The sequence below is a fragment of the Bombina bombina genome, chromosome 3 (assembly GCF_027579735.1).
Source record: "Bombina bombina isolate aBomBom1 chromosome 3, aBomBom1.pri, whole genome shotgun sequence".
Classification (NCBI taxonomy): Eukaryota; Metazoa; Chordata; class Amphibia; order Anura; family Bombinatoridae; genus Bombina; species Bombina bombina.
The window spans coordinates 1,046,073,661-1,046,097,069 of NC_069501.1; the positions used below are offsets into that span (position 1 = coordinate 1,046,073,661).

Consider the following 23,409-nt stretch of genomic DNA (forward strand, 5'->3'; position numbering starts at 1 on the left):
TTTTAACTTTTAATATTTTAGTATCCATATCCCACCCCATACAATGGACTTTAAAGATCCAATCAGGATGCTTGTCCCGGGACTTCCAAGGTAGTGGGCATCTGTAATATACAGGCAAAGTTACTAGGGCTGCAACTAACTATTATTTTTTAAACGATTGATCGGACGATTTTTTTTTCCGATTAATAGACTAATCTGATTTAAAAAAAAAATGTTTTCTATATTTTAAATAAAATCCACATACTGAGTGTAACAAATATAAACTTTAGACTAAAACTTTACAATAACACAACTGTCTAATTTTTAAGCAGCATAACACATTTTAATAATTAAGCAAACCAAAACCACAAACTGTTTGAAAAAACTTATTGTCACTGTTTATAACTTTGTTATTCACACTCTCAGAAACTTTGCATTGAAATGCAAAAATGTCAACATGTTCACATGCTCCAGGCTGAGGCTGGCTCTCTTTTTTTGCAAGCTATTTTGCCTGCAGCAGTAAAGAGGCGCTCAGATGGTGTTGAGGTGCCTGAGATGCATAATTAGGGTTTTGCTAATTTCGCCAAAGTAGGATATTTATCTTTGATAGCTCCACCAATGCAAAGTGTTTTCCACCTTGGCAAGGGGCTTCTCAACAAAGTAAGCCTGGACTTCTAACATAAGAAATATCTTGAATATCTATATGCAATGGTAAATAACCACATATAAGGTTAGGGAAAAATATCTAGTCTGCTCTACAAATAAGATATATAGATATATACTTGAATCTGGTACATATTATCACAATGTATTAATAATCTAAAAAAACAATTAAAAAAAAAAGTTAAAAGCACTAAGGACTTTATATCAATAACAGCACATACAAATTTATCTATACAGTACATATAATCATCAATAGCATTTGCTAATAATTGTGAAAACAAATAGTGCACATCAATTCAAATAACTCCCATTAATCTAGGGCTAGGTGTAAATAACAAGCTAGGCACTATATAATGCAAAGCATAGTCCCAAATCACCAGATTTTAATATTAATAATCCAAATGAAGACACCTATTTTATTTCAGGGTTGCACATAACCCAGGAGTAATTGTAAACTTATACTGTCATTAAAAAATAAATGTCTGTAGACGTCCTTTAGGCTAAGGACATAACCACAAAACACAATACCATATGCATAAGCTCATCAGAGTGAAGCAGCTGGTGTTGTGCACAGACCAACTAATTGCAAACCAACTAATCGATTATGAGATTCGTTGACGACTATTTTCAAAATAGATTTATAACAATTAGTTGTTGCAGCCCTAAAAGTTACTTTATTTCCCTACTCCGTTTAAGGAAGTTCACTTAAAAAATCTTGAGATTATGGTGAAATCCCCCATGATCACAGTAAAGCAAAGTGTGAAGTCAGCACTGATATTGATTAGATATTTGTTTTAAACTATGCATATGATGATTAAAAGTTGAAGGATAACAGCCTACTTAATCTAGTCATCTGAGGAAATATTTGGTAAAATACCATACAAAGATTCATGTAATATATTTTCGAGTCAGCCTTTTATAGATCTGCAGCATTACTTTCAATTCATTCAGCATAGCAAGTTTAGCTTGCATCAGTGACGTGAGGTCAGAGGCTGGTGAGGCACTAGATATGATACGTCAGAGAAACACATACCGTGGGCCGCAAGTACCCCCAACAGGACCAGTGCATAGATGAAATAATCAGCTGATGGGTGAGAGCATGTTAGTAACCATGGTGTTACTGATCAGCTGATTATTTCACCTGTGCACAGGTTCAGCTATAATGAAAACCTTGCCTGTTGGGGGTACTTGAGGACCATGGTTAGGATACATTGCACTAAAGCACTTGAATACAATATATACATAAATACCTAAGTCAGCCTGTTAACTACTTAAATGCTTAGTACACTGACACAACCAGGGGCATCTGCAAACATCTTATTAGGGGAGGGAGTAAATTAAAACAAAATTCTCCAAGTATAATAATGTCAGACTTGTTGTCAGTTGCAATGCTCTAGATGGAATAAGGAATTACTCACTGGTAACTAGTGAATTTAGTTGTGCTTAGGCCTCGGGAAATATGCTGCTCAAAGCCTTGTGTACTCAACAATGAACTCCAGAGACGGTGTCAATAGGACCATCTCCGCCACCATACATGACACTGACAGTAGTTAACTTACCGGCGTGAGGTGACCTCCATCTAATTCATAACAGCATTATTATTATTATTATTGAACAAGTGCTTGTATGTAACTATATTTCTCTTGTAAGGTGTATCCAGTCCACGGATCATCCATTACTTGTGGGATATTCTCATTCCCAACAGGAAGTTGCAAGAGGACACCCACAGCAGAGCTGTAATATAGCTCCTCCCCTAACTGTCATAGCCAGTCATTCTCTTGCAACTCTCAACAAGCAAGGACGTTGTAGGAGAGCGGTTAAATATAGCTAGTTTATTTTCTTCAATCAAAAGTTTGTTATTTTTAAATAGTACCGGAGTTGTGCTATTTTATCTCAGGCAGTAAATAGAAGAATAATCTGCCTGAGGTTTCTATGATCTTAGCAGGTTGTAACTAAGATCCATTGCTGTTCTCACATATGTCTGAGGGGATTACACAGATGAGGTAACTTCAGCGAGAGAATGGTGTGCAGTTTATTCTGCTATCAGGTATGTGCAGTTATAATTTTTTCTAGAGATGGAAAACACTAGAAAATGTTGCTGATACCGGATTAATGTAAGTTAAGCCTGAATACAGTGATTTAATAACGACTGGTATCATGCTTACTCCCAGGGGTAATACCCTTATGATATTTACAATATAAAACGTTTGCTGGCATGTGTAATCGTTTTTATATATGCTTTGGTGATAAAACTTTATTGGGGCCTAGTTTTTTCCACATGGCTGGCTTAAATTTTGACTAGAAACAATTTCCACTGTTGTTGTATGTAATTTTAACTGCACCAACTGTAACTTTTAAACTGTGACATCCAGCTTCCCTCAAAGGCCCTCTGAATGCTATAGGACATCTCTAAAGGGCCCAAAGGCTTTCCAAAGTCATTTATTGGGGAAGGTAGGGCCAAAGCTTGCTGTGGCAGTTGGTTGTGACTGTTAAAAAACGTCTATTTTGTTTTTTTGATCCGTTTTTTGAACTAAGGGGTTAATCATCCATTTGCAAGTGGGTGCAATGCTCTGTTAGCCTATTATTCACACTGTAAAAATTTAGTTTGATTTACTGCTTTTTTTCACTGTTTTTCAAATTCTGACAAAATTTGTTAATCTTAAAGGCACAGTACTGTTTTTTATATTTGCTTGTTAACTTGATTTAAAGTGTTTTCCAAGCTTGCTAGTCTCATTGCTATTTTGTATAAACATGTCTGACATAGAAGAAACTCCTTGTTTATTATGTTTAAAAGCCATGGTGGAACCCCCCTTAGAATGTGTACCAAATGTACTGATTTCATTATATGCAATAAAGATCATTTTCGGTCTTTAAAAAATTTATCACCAGAGGAATCTGACGAGGGGGAAGTTATGCCGACTAACTTTCCCCACGTGTCAGACCCTTTGACTTCCGCTTAAGGGACTCACGCTCAAATGGCGCCAAGTACATCTAGGGCGCCCATAGCGTTTACTTTACAAGACATGGCGGCAGTCATGGATAATACACTGTCAGCGGTATTAGCCAGACTACCTGAACTTAGAGGTAAGCGAGATAGCTCTGGGGTGAGACAAAATGCAGAGCATACTGACGCTTTAAGAACCATGTCTGATACTGCCTCACAATATGCAGAAGCTGAGGAAAGAGAGCTTCAGTCAGTGGGTGATGTTAATGACTCAGGAAAGATACCTGATTCTAATATTTCTACATTTAAATTTAAGCTTGAACACCTCCGCGTGTTGCTTAGGGAGGTTTTAGCTGCTCTGAATGACTGTGATACCATTGCAGTGCCAGAGAAATTGTGTAGACTGGATAAATACTTTGCAGTGCCGGTGTGTACTGATGTTTTTCCAAATACCTAAAAGGTTTACAGAAATTATTAATAAGGAATGGGATAGAGCAGGTGTGCCGTTCCCTTCCCCTCCTATTTTTAGAAAAATGTTTCCAATAGACGCCACCACACGGGACTTATGGCAGACAGTCCCTAAGGTGGAGGGAGCAGTTTCTACTCTAGTAAAGCGTACTACTATCCCTGTCGAGGACAATTGTGCTTTTTTTAGATCCAATGGATAAAAAATTAGGTTACCTTAAGAAAATATTTATTCAACAAGGTTTTATCCTACAGCCCCTTGCATGCATTGCCCCTGTCACTGCTGCTGTGGCGTACTGGTTTGAGTCTCTGGAAGAGTCTTTACAGGTAGAGACTCCATTGGATGACATACTTGGCAAACTTAGAGCACTTAAGCTAGCCAATTCTTTTATTCTGATGCCATTGTTCATTTGACTAAACTAACGGCTAAGAATTCTGGTTTTGCTATACAGGCGCGCAGAGCGCTATGGCTTAGATCATGGTCAGCTGACTTGACTTCAAAATCTAAGCTACTTAACATTCCCTTCAAGGGGCAGACCCTATTCGGGCCTGGTTGAAGGAGATTATTGCTAATATCACTGGAGGAAAAGGTCATGCCATTCCTCAGGACAGGTCCAAATCTAGGGCCAAACAGTCTAATTTTCGTGCCTTTCAAAACTTCAAGGCAGGTGTGGCATCAAGGAACGGCCCCCTATCCGGGAATGGATCTAGTAGGGGGCAGACTTTCACTCTTTGCCCAGGCGTGGGCAAGAGATGTTCAGGATCCCTGGGCGTTGGAAATTATATCCCAGGGATATCTTCTGGACTTCAAAGCTTCCCCCCCAAAAGGGAGATTTCACCTTTCACAATTATCTGCACACCAGATAAAGAGAGAGGCATTCTTACACTGTGTACGAGACCTCCTAGTTATGGGAGTGATCCATCCAGTTCCAAAGGAGGAACAGGGACAGGGTTTTTACTCAAATCTGTTTGTGGTTCCCAAAAGAGAGGGAACCTTCAGACCAATTTTGGATCTAAAGATCTTAAACAAATTCCTCAAAGTTCCGTCGTTCAAGATGGAAACTATTCGTACCATCCTACCACTGATCCAGGAGGGTCAATATATGACTACAGTGGATCTAAAGGATGCTTATCTTCACATTCCGATACACAAAGATCATCATCGGTTTCTCAGGTTTGCCTTTCAAGACAGGCATTACCAGTTGTAGCTCTTCCCTTGGGATTAGCTATAGCCCCAAGAATCTTTACAAAGGTTCTAGGGTCGCTTATGGCGGTCCTAAGGCCGCGGGGCATAGCAGTAGCCCCTTATTTAGACGACATCCTGATACAGGCGTCAAACTTCCAAATTGCCAAGTCTCATTCGGACGTAGTACTGGCATATCTGTGGTCGCATGGGTGGAAAGTGAACGAGGGAAAGAGTTCTCTATCCCCACTCACAAGAGTTTCCTTCCTAGGGACTGATAGATTCTGTAGAAATAAAAATTCACCTGACGGAGTCCAGGTTATAAAAGCTTCTAAATTCCTGCCGGGTTCTTCATTCCATTCCGCGCCCTTCGGTGGTTCAGTGTATGGAAGTAATCGGCTTAATGGTAGCGGCAATGGACATAGTGCCGTTTGCACGCTTACATCTCAGACCGCTGCAACTATGCATGCTCAGTCAGTGGAACGGGGAATACACAGATTTGTCCCCTCAACTGAATCTGGACCAAGAGACCAGGGATTCTCTTCTCTGGTGGCTATCTCGGGTCCATCTGTCAAAAGGTATGACCTTTTGCAGGCCAGATTGGACAATTGTTACGACAGATGCCAGCCTTCTAGGTTGGGGTGCAGTCTGGAACTCCCTGAAGGCTCAGGGATCGTGGACTCAGGAGGAGTCTCTCCTTCCATTAAATATTCTGGAACTAAGAGCGATATTCAAGGCTCTTCAGGCTTGGCCTCAGTTAGCAACTCTGAGGTACATCAGATTTCAGTCGGACAACATCACGACTGTAGCTTACATCAACCATCAAGGGGGAACGAGAAGTTCCCTAGAGATGTTAGAAGTTTCAAAAATAATTTGCTGGGCAGAGATTCACTCTTGCCACCTATCATCTATCCATATCCCAGGTGTAGAGCACTGGGAGGCGGATTTTCTAAGTCGTCAGACTTTTCATCCGGGAGAGTGGGAACTCCATCCGGAAGTATTTGCACAACTGATTCATCGTTGGGGCAAACCAGAACTGGATCTAATGGCGTTTCGCCAGAACGCCAAGCTTCCGTGTTACGGATCCAGGTCCAGGGATCCCAAGGCGACACTGATAGATGCTCTAGCAGCACCCTGGTCTTTCAACCTGGCTTATGTGTTTCCACCGTTTCCTCTGCTCCCTCGACTGATTGCCAAGATCAAGCAGGAGAGATTATCTGTGATTCTGATAGCACCTGCGTGGCCATGCAGGACCTGGTATGCAGATCTAGTGGACATGTCATCCTTTCCACCATGGTCTCTGCCTCTGAAACAGGACCTTCTACTTCAGGGTCCTTTCAACCATCCAAATCTAATTTCTCTGAGGCTGACTGCCTGGAGATTGAACGCTTGATTTTATCAAAGCGTGGCTTCTCCAAGTCAGTTATTGATACCTTAAGACAGGCACGAAAGCCTGTCACCAGGAAAATTTACCATAAGGTATGGCGTAGATATCTTTATTGGTGTGAATCCAAGGGTTACTCATGGAGTAAGGTCAGGATTGCTAGGATATTATCTTTTCTCCAAGAAGGTTTTAGAAAAAGGATTGTCAGCTAGTTAAGTGTCTGGCAGATGTTCCAGACGTTCAGGCATTTTGTCAGGCTTTAGTTAGAATCAAGCCTGTGTTTAAACCTGTTGCTCCACCATGGAGCTTAAACTTGGTTCTTAAGGTTCTTCAAGGAGTTCCGTTTGAACCTCTTAATTCCATAGATATCAAGCTTTTATCTCGGAAAGTTCTTTTTTTGGTAGCTATTTCCTCGGCTCATAGAGTCTCTGAGCTATCTGCCTTACAATGTGATTCTCCTTATCTGATTTTTCATACGGATAAGGTAGTCCTGCGTACCAAACCTGGGTTCTTACCTAAGGTAGTATCTAACAAGAATATCAATCAAGAGATTGTTGTTCCATCCTTGTGTTACACAATCTGGACGTGGTCCGTGCTTTAAAGTTTTACTTACAAGCTACTAAAGATTTTCGTGAAACATCTGCTTTGTTTGTTTTCTACTCTGGACAGAGGAGAGGTCAAAAGGCTTCGGCAACCTCTTTTTCTTTTTGACTAAGAAGCTTAATCCGCTTAGCCTATGAGACTGCTGGACAGCAGCCTCCTGAAAGGATTACAGTTCATTCCACTAGAGCTGTGGCTTCCACTTGGGCCTTTAAAAATGAGGCTTCTTTTGATCAGATTTGCAAGGCCACAACTTGGTCTTCGCTTCATATTTTTTTCAAACTTTTACAAATTTGATACTTTTGCTTCTTCGGAGGCTATATTTGGGAGACAGGTTTTACGGGCAGTGGTTCCTTCCATTTAAGTTCCTGCCTTGTCCCTCCCTTCATCCGTGTACTTTAGCTTTGGTATTGGTATCCCACAAGTAATGGATGATCCGTGGACTGGATACACCTTACAAGAGAAAACACAATTTATGCTTACCTGATAAATTTATTTCTCTTGTGGTGTATCCAGTCCACGGCCCGCCCTGTCATTTTAAGGCAGGTAAATTTTTAATTTAAACTACAGTAACCACTGCACCCTATGGTTCCTCCTTTCTCGGCTTGTTTTCAGTCGAATGACTGGCTATGACAGTTAGGGGAGGAGCTATATTACAGCTCTGCTGTGGGTGTCCTCTTGCAACTTCCTGTTGGGAATGAGAATATCCCACAAGTAATGGATGATCCATGGACTGGATACACCACAAGAGAAATAAATTTATCAGGTAAGCATAAATTGTGTTATTTAACCATGTGTGTAGTCCCTTTGCATGTGCACTACTGTACCTTTCCAAAGGGCACATGCTATGTATGTCTCTCCTGATTGGCTTGTGGGCTGTCATTCTCATCAGACGTTATGCAGTTCCTAAGTAAGTTTGTTTTTAAAGGGTCATTCTACAAAAAAATGACATGCTCTAAATAAAATTGAGCATACATGTTTTGCATTACTGAGCCTAGCATACAATGAATTTAACCAGGCAAATGAATTAAACACATAGGTAAAATCCCACTTGAGAGCTGCACACATTTGCAGCTCCTGAGCAGAACACCAATTGTGATTGGTGATTAGATATGACTGCTGCTCCAGTTTGGTTCACTTGCTGTTTTCTGTTCAGGATCAGCAATTTTATTTATTTTAAATATATTTATACTTGTGTGGGGGCAAACACAGCCTTGGATAAAATATGTATTAGGCTGTTATCCAAAAAAATTCTATACAGAAAATGTAAATGCATTTTAAAACAAATAAAAAACGATAATTATGTACACATGAAAAATAAAGCCCCCCCACAAAAAAACCCCACCCGATATGTATTTTCCATTATACATACACATTTTCAATACTTCAAAATATGTAAATACTCCATGATTAAGTAATTTTCTGCACTTAAAGGGACAGTAAAGTCAAAACTAAACTTTCATGATTCAGATAGGGCATGCAAATTTTAAACAACTTTCCTATTTACTTTTATCATTAAATTTGCTTTGTTCCCTTGGTGGTATTTTTGAAAAGCTAAACCTAGCTAGGCTCAAACTGATTTCTAAACAGTTGAAAACCGCCTCCTAGCTCAGAGCATTTTGAAAGTTTTTCACAGTTAGACTGTGCTAGTTCACGTGTCATATAGATAACATTGTGCTCACTCCCGTGAAGTTATTTAGGAGTCTTCACTGATTGACTACACTGCATGTCTGTCAAAGGCACTTAGATAAGGAGGCTGTCTGCAAAGGCTTAGATGCAAGGTAATCACAGAGGTAAAAAGTATATTAATATAACTGTGTTGGTTATGCAAAAAACGGGGAATGGGTAATAAAGGGGTTATCTATCTTTTTAAATAAGAAAAAAATTGGTGTAGACCTTTAAGCAAATCTATTTGTAAGTAGCACAATGGTGGTTATGGTTATCAGCACATGCACTGGGCATTTTGTGACCCTCCGCTGTGACCTTCCGCTGTTTCCTCCATATAGACAGCAGACAATAGCCTAGTGGTGGAGTAAGTTCAGGGCATGATAACAAAGTAACAGTCAAACAATTCAACAGAGAGCTGGACAGCCAAGGGTTCAAGTTCTACATTTAGTTCCCCCATGCCACTTTTTTCCTCTCAAATATTTAACGTTTTGACTCCTAGACTACAAAACGTCCTATCTGGCAACCAACGCGTTAAGCTGTCTGCCTTACACTCTAAGCAACCAGGCTGCTAAACATTAATCAATGCACAGGATACAAACATTATTTTGAGGGCAATAAAGTTTATGATCCAAATACCTAAAAAGCGATCTCACTGACTTTGTTTTCTTACAACATTTCTATGATACACTTTACCCATAATAAGTAACCGACTCCTAAGGCCAATTCTTTAGCATACAGTCCCTGAGTAGCAGATCACCCCTTACCATTTGCAGTACACTCCATGTCCACGGTGGTCTTTTTACTCTCAGTCCCAGACTCGAGTATTCGCGCTGCACCAATAAGAATACTCCCAAAAACAAGGAACCAAGGGTAATGTGCTACAATCCTAGTCACCCATGGTATACAAGCTGCCGTCCTGAGTGCAAACACACACTAGTCGCCACGGGACTCGGGGACTGACAGTCAGTCTGTCTCACTCACGACACGCAGTCACAGTGTCACACATGAGTCGACTCGGCAGCAGCTTCCTCCTGCTTCTTCAGTTAGATCTCGCCAGCATTAGTCCGTCATCACTCACGTCGTCCACGCCTGGCACACCTCCCTGGCAGTGCTGATGGCTGATTGATTAGCTCCATCATAGAGGCGGTTTTGAGAACTGCCTCTATTGGAGCGTGTATGGGCCCGCAAGAGATACCACTGGTTGGTGCTAGCTGATAGTGAGCTATTAACACTATCAAGCATCAATGTTGCGCAATCAATGGAGGGCAGCTGAATGGCTCACTGCCTCTCCTTAATTACACAACATAGATGGGGATCGCTCGCCGGCGTTGGGAGGGGGGTACCTGGGGGGGCGTGGTCACAAAAAGTAAATGAACAAACCACTCAACTTTTTTTTTTTTTTTTAATTAATAATAATACATTTCTTTCGTGTAATTGGCAAGAGTCCATGAGCTAGTGACGTATGGGATATACAATCCTACCAGGGGGGGCAAAGTTTCCCAAACCTCAAAATGCCTATAAATACACCCCTCACCACACCCACAATTCAGTTTTTACAAACGTTGCCTCCTATGGAGGTGGTGAAGTAAGTTTGTGCTTAGATTCTACTTCTCAGCATTTTGAAGCCTGATTCCTCTGAGTACAACGAATGTCAGAGGGATGTGAAGGGAGTATCACCTATTGAATCCTCGCGGGAGATCTATTTCATAGGTTCTCTGTTATCGGTCATAGAGATTCATCTCCTACCTCCCTTATTCAGATCGACGATATACTCTCATATTCCATTACCTCTACTGATAACTGTTTCAGTACTGGTTTGGCTATCTGCTATATGTGGATGGGTGTCTTTCGGTAAGTATGTTTTCATTACTTAAGACACTCTCAGCTATGGTTTGGCACTTTATGCATTAATATAAAGTTTTAAATATATGTATTGTACTTATATTTGCAATGAGTCAGGTTTATGTATATTTCCTTTTCCAAACTATCAGTTTCATATTTGGGGAAAAACATATTTAGGAAAAAAATGTTCTTACCTGGGGTATAGTCTTTTCTCTATTGACTGCTTTTTCATTAAATTTCGCAGGCAAAATTAGGCTTGCGAGGGCGCAAAATGCCAAAGTTTATTGCGTCATTCTTGGAGCGATAATTTTTTTGGAACAAAGGTACATCAGATGACACAAATTCGTCATTTCCGGCATCTTAGTTGACGCCGAGTTCCTTGCACAAGGTTGCGTCTGTCAACCTTGTGTTATTTCCGGATGTTGTTAGCGCCAAAACGTTTTCAGTGTGCGTTGTGCGTCATACTTGGCACCAGACAATTTCATTATTTAAAACACTATTCCTTTATGCCTCTTGCCTTTTTCTATGTCAGAGGGCTATGCTGTTTGCATTTTTAATGAAACTGCCATATAAGGAAATTGATAATTTTACTTTATATGCTGTTTTTTTATCTTACATTTGCAAGATGTCTCAATCTGATCCTGTCTCAAAAACCACTGTTGGGACCCTGCTGCCTGGTAACAGTTCTACCAAAGCTTAGTGCATTTGTTGTAAATTTGTGGAGATTATATCTCCAGCTGTGGTATGTAATAGTTGTCATGATAAGCTTTTACATGCAGAGAATGTGTCCATCAGTAATAGTACAATGCCTGTTGTTCCTTCAACATCTAATGTACATGATATACCTGTGAATATAAAAGATTTTATTGCTGATGCGATTCAGAAGGCTTTGTCTGCCATCCCGCCTTCTAATAAATGTAAAAGGTATTTTAAAACTTCTCATAAAGTTGATGAATTTTCAAATGACCGACAGTATACTGAATTATCCTCCTCTGAGGATCTATCTAATTTAGAAGATCCTTCCTCAGATATTGACACTGACAAATCTATTTATTTATTTAAAATGGAGTATATTCGTTCCTTGTTAAGAGGTGTTGATTACATTGTATATTGAGGAAACTAGTCTTCTTGATATTAAAACTAGTAAACGTTTAAATTCTGTTTATAAACCTCCCGTGGTTACTCCAGAGGTTTTTCCAGTTCCTGATGCTATTTCTGATATGATTTCTAAGGAATGGAATAGGCCTGGTGGTACTTTTATTCCTCCTTCAAGGTTTAAAAAATCGTATCCTTTGCCAGCAGTTAGATTGGAGTTTTGGAAAAAGATCCTTGAAGTTGATGGGGCTATTTCTACTCTTGCTAAACGTACTACTATTCCTATGGAAGATAGTACTTCCTTTAAGGACCCTTTAGATAGGAAACTTGAATCTTATCTAAGGATAGCTTATTTATATTCTGGCTATCTTCTCAGGCCTGCCATTTCTATGGCTGATGTTGCAGCTGCATCAACTTTATGGTTGGAAAGCTTAGCGCAACAGGAAATGGATCCTGATTTGTCTAGCATTGTTAGCTTGCTTCAACATGCTAATCATTTTATCTGTGATGCCATTTTTTATATCATCAAAATTGATGTTAAATCTGTGTTTCTCTTGTAAGATGTATCCAGTCCACGGAACATACATTACTTGTGGGATATTCTCATTCCCAACAGGAAGTTGCAAGAGGACACCCACAGCAGAGCTGTCAATATAGCTCCTCCCCTCACTACCATATCCAGTCATTCTCTTGCAACTCTCAACAAGCATGGAGGTAGTAAGAGATAAGTGGTGAAATGTAGCTGTTATTTTGCTTCAATCAAGAGTTTATTATTTTTAAATAGTACCGGAGTTGTGCTATTTTGTTCCAGGCAGAATAAAAGAAGAATCTGCCTGTGTTTTCTATGATCTTAGCAGGTTGTAACTAAGTTCCATTGCTGTTCTCACACATGACTGAAGAGAGCGATAACTTCAGCGGGGGAATGGCGTGCAGGTTATCCTGCTATGAGGTATGTGCAGTTAATAATTTTCTAGAAGATGTGAAGGCTAGAAAATGCTGCTGATACCAAATTTATGTAAGGTAAGCCTGAATACAGTGATTTAATAACGACTGGTATCATGCTTACTTTCTGAGGTAATACTCTTTTATATTTACAATATAAAACGTTTGCTGGCATGTTTAAACGTTTTTATATATACTTTGGTGATAAAACGTTGGGGCCTAGTTTATTTCACATGGCTGGCTTAAATTTGCCTAGAAACAGTTTCCTGAGGCTTTCCACTGTGTTAATATTAGTGGGAGGGGCCTAGTTTAGTGCTTTTTTGAGCATAAACTATTACAGACTGAGACATCCAGGAGTTCCCTGATTGCTACAGGACATCTCTAAAGTTCTTTTAGGCTTCCAAAATCGTTTGTTGGGGAAGGTAGGCCCACAGCAAAGCTGTGGCAGTTTTGTGTGACTGTTAAAAAAGTCTATCGTTTTTTTTATCCTTTTTTTTAACTAAGGGGTTAATCATCCATTTGCAAGTGGGTGCAATGCTCTGTTAGCCTATTATACACACTGTAAAAATTTCGTTTGATTTACTGCATTTTTTCACTGTTTTTCAAATTCTGACAAAATTTGTTTCTCTTAAAGGCACAGTACCGTTTTTTATATTTGCTTGTTAACTTGATTTAAAGTGTTTTCCAAGCTTGCTAGTCTCATTGCTAGTCTGTATAAACATGTCTGACATAGAGGAAACTCCTTGTTCATTATGTTTAAAAGCCATGTTGGAACCCCCTCTTAGAATGTGTACCAAATGTACTGATTTCACTTTAAGCAATAAAGATCATATTCTGTCTTTAAAAAATTTATCACCAGAGGAATCTGACGAGGGGGAAGTTATGCCGACTAACTCTCCCCATGTGTCAGATCCTTTGACTCCCGCTCAAGGGACTCGCGCTCAAATGACGCCAAGTACATCCAGGGCGCCCATAGCGTTTACTTTACAAGACATGGCGGCAGTCATGGATAATACACTGTCAGCAGTATTAGCCAGACTACCTGTATTTAGAGGAAAGTGAGATAGCTCTGGAGTTAGACGAAATACAGAGCATACTGACGCTTTAAGAACTATGTCTGATACTGCCTCACAATATGCAGAAGCTAGGAGAGCTTCTTTCTGTGGGTGATATTGCTGACTCGGGGAAGATGATGCAACCTGATTCTGATATTTCTACATTTAAATTTAAGCTGAACACCTTCGGAGGTTTTAGCTGCTCTGAATGACTGTGATACAATTGCAGTGCCAGAGAAATTGTGTAGACTGGATAAATACTATGCAGTGCCGGTGTGCACTGATGTTTTTCCAATACCTAAGAGGTTTACAGAAATTATTACTAAGGAATGGGATAGACCAGGTGTGCCGTTCTCTCCCCCTCCTGTTTTTAGAAAAATGTTTCCAATAGACGCCACCCCACGGGACTTATGGCAGACAGTGCCTAAGGTGGAGGGAGCAGTTTCTACTCTAGCAAAGCGTACTACTATCCCTGTCGAGGACAGTTGTGCTTTCTTAGATCCAATGGATAAAAAGTTAGGTTACCTTAAGAAAATGTTTATTCAACAAGGTTTTATCCTACAGCCCCTTGCATGCATTGCGCCTGTCACTGCTGCTGCGGCGTTCTGGTTTGAGTCTCTGGAAGAGGCTTTACAGGTAGCGACTCCATTGGATGAAATACTTGACAAGCTAAGAGCACTTAAGCTAGCCAATTCTTTTGTTTCTGATGCCATTGTTCATTTGACTAAACTAACGGCTAAGAATTCTGGTTTTGCTATCCAGGCGCGCAGAGCACTATGGCTTAAATCATGGTCAGCTGATGTTACTTCAAATTCGAAGCTGCTTAACATTCCCTTCAAGGGGCAGACCCTATTCGGGCCTGGTTTGAAGGAGATTATTGCTGATATCACTGGAGGAAAAGGTCATGCCCTTCCTCAGGATAGGTCCAAGCCAAGGGCCAAACAGTCTAATTTTCGCGCCTTTCGAAACTTCAAGGCAAGTGCGGCATCAACTTCCTCTAATGCAAAACAAGAGGGAACTTTTGCTCAGTCCAAGGCGGTCTGGAGACCTAACCAGACCTGGAACAAGGGTAAGCAGGCCAAAAAACCTGCTGCTGCCTCTAAGACAGCATGAAGGAACGGCCCCCTATCCGGTAACGGATCTAGTAGGGGGCAGACTTTCGCTCTTTGCCCAGGCATGGGCAAGAGATGTCCAGGATCCCTGGGCGTTGTAAATTATATCCCAGGGATATCTTCTGGACTTCAAGGCTTCCCCCCCAAAAGGGAGATTTCACCTTTCACAATTATCTGCAAACCAGATAAAGAGAGAGGCATTCTTACACTGTGTTCAAGACCTCCTAGTTATGGGAGTGATCCATCCAGTTCCAAAGGAGGAACAGGGACAGGGATTTTACTCAAATCTGTTTGTGGTTCCCAAAAAAGAGGGAACCTTCAGACCAATTTTGGATCTAAAGGTCTTAAACAAATTCCTCAGAGTTCCATCATTCAAGATGGAAACTATTCGTACCATCCTACCTATGATCCAGGAGGGTCAATACATGACTACAGTGTATTTAAAGGATGCTTATCTGCACATTCCGATACACAAAGATCATCATCGGTTTCTCAGGTTTGCCTTCCTAGACGGGCACTACCAGTTTGTAGCTCTTCCCTTTGGGTTAGCTACAGCCCCAAGAATTTTTACAAAGGTTCTGGGGTCGCTTCTGGCGGTTCTAAGGCCATGGGGCATAGCAGTGGCCCCTTATTTAGACAACATCCTGATTCAGGCGTCAAACTTCCAAATTGCCAAGTCTCATACGGACATAGTGTTGGCATTTCTGAGGTCGCATGGGTGGAAGGTGAACAAGAAAAAGAGTTCTCTATCCCCCCTCACAAGAGTTTCCTTCCTAGGGACTCTGATAGATTCTGTATAAATGAAGATTTACCTGACGGAGGCCAGGTTATCAAAACTTCTAAATTCCTGCCGTGTTCTTCCATTCCTCGCCCTTCGGTGGCTCAGTGCATGGAAGTAATCGGCTTAATGGTAGCGGCAGTGGACATAGTGCCATTTGCATGCCTACATCTCAGACCGCTGCAACTATGCATGCTCAGTCAGTGGAATGGGGATTACACAGATTTGTCCCCTTTACTGAATCTGGACCAAGAGACCAGGGATTCTCTTCTCTGGTGGCTATCTCGGGTCCATCTGTCCAAAGGTATGACCTTTCGCAGGCCAGATTGGACAATTGTAACGACAGATGCCAGCCTTCTGGGTTGGGGTGCAGTCTTGAACTCCCTGAAGGCTCAGGGATCGTGGACTCAGGAGTGACTCCTTCCAATAAACATTCTGGAACTAAGAGCGATATTCAATGCTCTTCAAGCTTGGCCTCATCTAGCGACAATGAGGTTCATCAGATTTCAGTCGGAGAAGTTCCCTAGAGATGTTAGAAGTTTAAAAAATAATTTGCTTGGCAGAGATTCACTCTTGCCACCTATCATCTATCCATATCCCAGGTGTAGAGAACTGGGAGGCGGATTTTCTAAGTCAACAGACTTTTCATCCGGGAGAGTGGGAACTCCATCCGGAGGGGTTTGCACAATTGGTTCTTCGTTGGGGTGAACCAGAACTGGATCTCATGGCGTCTTGCCAGAACGCCAAGCTTCCTTGTTACGGATCCAGGTCCAGGGACCCCAAGGCAACGCTGATAGATGCTCTAGCAGCGCCTTGGTCCTTCAACCTGGCTTATGTGTTAACACCGTTTCCTCTGCTCCCTCGTCTGATTGCCAAAATCAAGCAGGAGAGAGCATCAGTGATCTTGATAGCACCTGCGTGGCCACGCAGGACTTGGTATGCAGAGCTGGTGGACATGTCATCCTTTCCACCATGGACTCTGCCGCTGAGACAGGACCTTCTACTTCAGGGTCCTTTCAACCATCCAAATCTAATTTCTCTGAGGCTGACTGCCTGGAGATTGAACGCTTGATTTTATCAAAGCGTGGTTTTCTCCGAGTCAGTCATTGATACCTTAATTCAGGCACGAAAGCCTGTCACCAGGAAAATCTATCCTAAAATATGGCGTAAATATCTTTATTGGTGTGAATCCAAGGGCTACTCATGGAGTAAGGTCAGGATTCCCAGGATATTATCTTTTCTCCAAGAAGGATTGGAGAAAGGATTGTCAGCTAGTTCCGTAAAGGGACAGATTTCTGCGCTATCTATTCTTTTGCACAAGCGTCTGGCGGATGTTCCAGACGTTCGGGCATTTTGTCAGGCTTTAGTTAGAATCAAGCCTGTGTTTAAACCTGTTGCTCCACCTTGGAGTTTAAATTTGGTTCTTAAAGTTCTTCAGGGGGTTCCATTTGAACCTCTTCATTCCATAGATATCAAACTTTTATCTTGGAAAGTTCTTTTTTTGGTAGCTATTTCCTCGGCTCGTAGAGTTTCCGAGTTATCTGCCTTACAATGTGATTCTCCTTATCTGACCTTCCATGCAGATAAGGTAGTTCTGCGTACCAAACCTGGGTTTTTACCTAAGGTGGTATCTAATAAGAATATCAATCAGGAGATTGTTGTTCCATCATTGTGTCCTAATCCTTCTTCAAAGAAGGAACGTCTAAAGCACGAACCACGTCAAGATTGTGTAATAAAGTATTATTTACAAGCTACTAAAGATTTTCGTCAAACATCTGCTTTGTTTGTTGTCTACTCTGGACAGAGGAGAGGCCAAAAGGCTTCGGCAACCTCTCTTTCGTTTTGGCTAAGAAGCATAATCCGCTTAGCCTATGAGACTGCTGGCCAGCAGCCTCCAGAAAGGATTACAGCTCATTCTACTAGAGCTGTGGCTTCCACATGGGCCTTTAAGAATGAGGCTTCTGTTGAACAGATTTGCAAGGCGGCGACTTGGTCTTCGCTTCACACTTTTTCAAAATTCTTCAAATTTGATACTTTTGCTTCTTCGGAGGCTATTTTTGGGAGAAAGGTCTTACAGGCAGTGGTTCCTTCCGTTTAAGTACCTGCCTTGTCCCTCCCTTCATCCGTGTACTTTAGCTTTGGTATTGGTATCCCACAAGTAATGTATGATCCGTGGACTGGATACACCTTACAAGAGAAAACACAATTTATGCTTACCTGATAAATGTATTTCTCTTGTGGTGTATACAGTCCACGGCCCGCCCTGTCATTTTAAGGCAGGTATTTTTTAATTTTAAACTACAGTCACCACTGCACCCTGTGGTTTCTCCTTTCTCTGCTTGTTTTCGGTCGAATGACTGGATATGGTAGTGAGGGGAGGAGCTATATTGACAGCTCTGCTGTGGGTGTCCTCTTGCAACTTCCTGTTGGGAATGAGAATATCCCACAAGTAATGTATGATCCGTGGACTGGATACACCACAAGAGAAATAAATTTATCAGGTAAGCATAAATTGTGTTTTTGCTATTTTAGCTAGAAGAGTTTGTGGCTTAGATACCATGTCAGCATTCCAATATTTAAGTCTAGATTACTATCTCTTTCCAAGGTAATAAGTTGTTTGGTTCTCAGTTGGATTCAATTATTTCAACTGTCACTGGGGGGAAAGGGAGTGTTTTTGCCTCAGGATAAAAGACCTAAGGTTAAATCTAAAGCTTCTAACCGTTTTCGTTCCTTTCGACAAAATAAGGAACAGAAACCTAATCCTTCCCCCAAAGAATCTTGTTCCAATTGGAAACCTTCAAGTTTGAGTAAATCCAAACCGCTTAAGAAACCAAAGCCAGCCCCCAAGTCTGCATGAAGGTGCTGCCCTCATTCCAGCTCAGCTGGTAGGGGGCAGATTAAGATTCTTCCAAAACATTTGGGCAGATTCTGTCCAAAATCATTGGATTCAGAGTATTGTCTCTCAAGGGTACCGAATAGGATTCAGAGTAAGACCTCCTGTGAGAAGGTTTTATCTCTCACACATCCCAGTAAATCCAGTAAAGGCTCAAGCTTTTCTGAAGTGTGTTTCAGACCTGGAGCTTTCAGGGGTAATCATACCAGTTCCATTTCAGGAATAGGGTCTGGGGTTTTATTCAAATCTATTCATTGTCCCAAAGAGAAAATTCTTTCAGGCCAGTTCTGGATCTGAAAATTTTGAATCGTTATGTAAGAGTGCCAACTTTTAAAATGGTGACTATAAGGACTATTCTGCCTTTTGTTCAGCAAGGGCATTATATGTCCACAATAGACTTACAGGATGCTTATCTTCATATTCCGATTCATCCAGACCATTATCAATTTCTGAGATTCTCTTTTCTAGACGAGCATTACCAATTTGTCGCTCTTCAGTTTGGTCTAACGACAGCTCCAAGAATCTTTTCGAAGGTTCTTGGTGGTTATATCACCATCTTATAGTTCAAGGGGCCTCTTTTATTCGTCCAGCCTGGACTGTGATCACAACAGATGCAAGTCTTTCAGGTTGGGGAGCTGTCTGGTGATCTGACAGCACAAGGGGTTTGGAAACCTCAAGAGGCGAGGTTACCAATCAATATTTTAGAACTCCGTGCTATCTTCAGGGCTCTTCAGGTGTGGCCTCTGTTGAAGAGAGAACCGTTCATTTGTTTTCAGAAAGACAATAACACAACTGTGGCATATGTCAATCCATAAGGGTGGGACTCGCAGTCCCCAAGTCATGAAAGAAGTATCTTGGATACTTGCTTGGGCGGAATCCAGCTCCTGTCTAATTTCTGCGGTTCATATCCCAGGTATAGACAATTGGGAAGCGGATTATCTCAGCCGTCAGACTTTACATCCGGGGGAGTGGTCGCTCCATTCAGATGTATTTTGTCAGATTGTTCAGATGTGGGGTCTTCTAGAAATAGATCTGATGGCTTCCCATCTAAACAAGAAACTTCCCAGGTACCTGTCCAGGGATCCTCAGGCGGAAGCAGTGGATGCGTTGGCAGTTCCTTGGTGTTACCAACCTGCTTATATATTCCCGCCCTCTAGTTGTTCTTCTAAAAGTGATTTCCAAAATCATCATGGAACAATTGTTTGTGTTGCTGGTAGCTCCAGCATGGCCTCACAGGTTTTGGTATGCGGATCTTGTTCGGCTGTCCAGCTGCCAACCTTGGCCACTTCCATTAAGGCTAGACCTTCTGTCTCCAAGGTCCGTTTTTCCATCAGGATCTCAAATCATTAAATTTAAAGGTATGGAAATTGAACGCCTAGTGCTTAGTCATAGAGGTTTCTCTGATTCAGTGATTAATGCTATGTTACAGGCTCGTAAATCTGTTTCTAGGAAGATTTATTATCGAGTTTGGAAGACTTTTATATTTCATGGTGTTCTTCTCATAAATTCTCTTGGCATTCTTTTAGAATTCCTAGAATTTTACAGTTTCTTCAGGATGGTTTGGATAATGGTTTGTCTGCAAGTTCCTTAAAGGGACAAATCTCTGCTTTTTCTGTTTTATTTCACAGAAAGATTGCTAAGCTTCCTGATATTCACGGTTTTGTACAGGCTTTGGTCCGTATCAAGCCTGTCATTAAATCAATCTCTCCTCCTTGGAGTCTTAATTTGGTTTTGAAGGCCTTACAGGCTCCTCCTTTTGAGCCTATGCATTCTTTGGACATTAAACTACTTTCTTGGAAAGTGTTGTTCCTTTTGGCCATCTCTTCTGCTAGAGGAGTTTCTGAATTATCTGCTTTCTTGTGAATCTCCTTTTCTGATTTTCCATAAGGATAAGGCAGTTTTGTGGACTTCATTTAAATTCTCACCTAAGGTTGTGAATTCTAACAACATTAATAGAGAAATTGTTGTCCCTTCTTTGTGTCCTAATCCTAAGATTTTTTTGAGAAATCCTTGCATTCTTTGGATGTGGTAAGAGCTTTGAAATATTATGTTAAAGCTACTAAAGATTTCAGGAAGACTTCTAGTCTATTATCTTTTCTGGTTCTAGGAAAGGTCAGATGGCTTCTGCCATTTCCTTGACATCTTGGTTAAAGCTTTTGATTCATCAGGCTTATTTGGAGTCGGGTCAGGCCCGCCTCAGAATTACAGCTCAGTCTCTGTCGTGGGCTTTTAAGAATGAATCTTCAGTTGATCAGATTTGCAAAGCAGCACTTGGTCTTCTTTGGAAGCAGTTTTTGGTAGAAAAATTCTTCAGGCAGCTGTCTCAGTTTGATTCCTCTGCTTATGTTTTAAGTTTTTTTCTTTCATTTATGAGAAAAACTTATTTTTATTTTTTTGGTTGTGGATTTAATTTTCTCAAAGGGAAAATGGCTGTTTGTTATTATTTCATCCCTCCCTCTCTAGTGACTCTTCTGTGGAGTTCCACATCTTGGGTATTATTATCCCATACGTCACTAGCTCATGGACTCTTGCCAATATGAAAGAAATTAATTTATCAGGTAAGTTCTTAAATAAATTGTTTTTTTCTTCTGATTTGGCAGGGGAGGCGCTGCCTCCTATCACTGCACGTCACTAGCTTGCAAAAAATAAATAGTATACGGTTACAAATGTTAATGGTTGTGCTGTGCCAAAATAGGCATGGCATTGGCAGAGAGGGCAGAATTTGTCCGCATGTAACATTATCATGCTACAGCAAGGTGGTGCTTGGGTTTGCTGCCCCATGTTTATTTAGATAGTGTTATGGGTAAATCTACAGCCAGCAGCAGTTCTTGTATAGCTTCATTTCACTCATTTTATAAGAATGGGATATTAAACGGCCTTTTTAACTAACTGCCAGACTGAACGGACATGTCTGTGAGGAGCTCTGCTTAACGAGCCTTACAAAAGTTACTTTTAAGAGCTTTCTGTCCACACTAAAGATAGTATTCAGGGCTAATATATCTTATTACACCCGACAAGTGAGTAATGCTTACTTAGAAGAGGCCTGCACCGCACTTGTGCTTACTACCAGCATTGTAGCAGCGAGGCGCTCAGCTAAGACCAGCAGAGACTGAGGCGGCAGGTGCTTTAGCTCTCCGGAGGGTTGGGGCTCCGTTCCGGAGGCTACGTTATTATCATTTAAATCCCTGCCTGGGCGATCCCTGCTTCCATCGAGGTGGACTCTCACCTGCACATAGGACCAGCATTTCCCCACTGCGGAATAGGAGAGCCATCCTGGGGAGAGTTTGGTGGATGACATTGGGCGCTTGCCGTCCGTCTCCAGTGGGTGGTGTTGCTCCAGAGGGCTACTGAATGACTGAGATTGTTTCGGCGGACAAAGTTGACGACGAGGGCTGGAGGAGGTGGGCCTGTGTGTCCCTGGAGTTGCTGAGAGGTCTTCTTGACTACAGAAGAGGAGTGAAAGGGGGTCGGAGAGGCCCACCAGCTATTTGTGGAGTTCCGTGGGCCTTGGAGCATCCCTGGATTAGCTGTTGTGGAGTTGGCGCGAACGAACGCCATCTTGGGCCTACACGAAGGGCCTAGGTACTCTGGGCTTCAAGGCGAGCCTGCCATTTGCAGGAGGAAGAATCCAGAGCTCCAGAACTGAGACGCCCTAAAGACAGAAACAACCCCCACATCTCTTCTGTGTTTGGGGAGGTATTGGATAGTAGGATCCCTGAGGCCTTTACCCACGTGGAATTTCTAGGTGAGGTAATAAAAATACACTCTCATACCACACGTCCCTGAAGCCTCCTGACCCAACCTTAAGTCTCTGAGCACCATCATTAACTCTGCAAGAGTCTGCTAGTGCATACCTTGGGTCTTTAGATTGTAGATTTGCCTACAGCACTATGTTAGTTTACCTGGTTCCGTAGGCACATTATACCCTCCCCCAGCTCTCCTTCTAAGGGACTACTAGGCCTCACTGAAATTGTGTGCACCAAGGGACAGCACATTGCTTCCACACTTATTTATCACCAACTTTGGCCCCAAGATCCACTATCCCTTGACCTCTGAGCAGTGGCCCCTGACCGGGCATTTCTGGATCTAGTCTACCCCCACAACTCACTATTTGCACACTAACTATTGCTACCCCAGTCTCAACTGCTTCAGAGGGTTCTACATATACCTCAGCTGCTGTGTCAACATTTGTGTCTCTCTGGCCCTGCACCCAGAGTGTAATAGCATAACTGTGTCCTTTTTCTCTTGTTAAGTGTATCCAGTCCACGGATCATCCATTACTTATGGGATATTAACTCCTCCCCAACAGGAAGTGCAAGAGGATTCACCCAGCAGAGCTGCTATATAGCTCCTCCCCTAACTGCCATTACCAGTCATTCTCTTGCACCCAACGAATAGATAGGATGTGTGAGAGGACTGTGGTGATTATACTTAGTTTCATACCTTCAATCAAAAGTTTGTTATTTTATAATAGCACCGGAGTGTGTTATTCCTTCTCTGGTAGAATTTGAAGAAGAATCTACCTGAGTTTTTCTATGATTTTAGCCGGAGTAGTTAAGATCATATTGCTGTTTCTCGGCCATCTGAGGAGAGGTAAACTTCAGATCAGGGGACAGCGGGCAGATTAATCTGCAAAGAGGTATGTAGCAGCTTATTATTTTCTGACAATGGAATTGATGAGAAAATTCTGCCATACCGATATAATGTAAACTCAGCCTTAAATGCAGTAGCAGCAACTGGTATCAGGCTGTCATGTATGTATATTTTACACTTCAGTATTCTGGGGAATGGCACTTCACTGGAATT

General features: G+C 41.6%; 1 protein-coding gene across 1 annotated transcript in view; it reads left to right on the forward strand.

Annotated features, from left to right (window-relative positions):
* The window catches only part of GTSF1 (gametocyte specific factor 1), a 425,087-nt gene that overhangs the window by 379,144 nt on the left and 22,534 nt on the right, over positions 1-23,409 (forward strand). The window lies entirely within an intron of this gene.